Below are 849 nucleotides of genomic sequence, written 5' to 3'. Positions count from 1 at the left end.
AAAAAAAAAAAAAAAAAAACCCTACAGGTCGTCCATGAGTGTTAAAAAAGATGACACAGTAAAGTATTCCTAATTGCCTCACAGATTCATAAAATAAGTAATCAATATCTCAGAACTTTTTGTGGTATTCCCTGTGAAGAAAATTTTAAGGATCTGAAGTTAAAGATAGACAGCAATACAATAACAGGAGGAGACTTCAATATCCCACTTTCAATAACGGAGAGGGCATCCAGACAAAAATCGATAAGGAAATATTGGACTTAAACTACACTGTAGACCAAATGGACTTAGATATACACAGAACATTTTATCCGACAGCAGCAAAATATACACTCTTCTCAAGCACACACAGAACATTCTCCAGGACAGGTCATTATTAAGCCACAAAACAAGACTTAACTTTAAAAAGATTGAAATAATATCAAATGCCTTTTCTGACCTATGGTATGAAGTTAGAAATCAGTAGAAGTTTCAGAAAATTCAGAAATATATGGAAATTAAACAATATGCTTCTGAACTACCAATGGATCAATGAAGAAATTAAAAGGCAAATTAAAAATACCTTGAGACAAAAATGGAAACACACCAAACTTTAAGGGGTGCAGCAAAAGCAGTTTAGGAGAGAAGTTCATGGTAATACACATCCAAAAATGACAAAGATCCCAAATAACCTAAATATCACACCTTAAGACATTAGAAAAAAAGGACAAACTAAGCCCAGAGTTGGAAGAACGGAAATAAAGATCAGAAAAATTTTTTAAAGCCATGGTATTTGAAAATCTTTTCAAATTGTAATAAAAAAACAAATACTGGCAACTATATTATAAAAACTGAATTTTAAACCAGGAG

Source organism: Cebus imitator, unplaced genomic scaffold (genome assembly GCF_001604975.1).
Source record: "Cebus imitator isolate Cc_AM_T3 unplaced genomic scaffold, Cebus_imitator-1.0 Scaffold90, whole genome shotgun sequence".
NCBI classification, from domain to species: domain Eukaryota; kingdom Metazoa; phylum Chordata; class Mammalia; order Primates; family Cebidae; genus Cebus; species Cebus imitator.
This window is presented reverse-complemented; position numbering follows the sequence as displayed.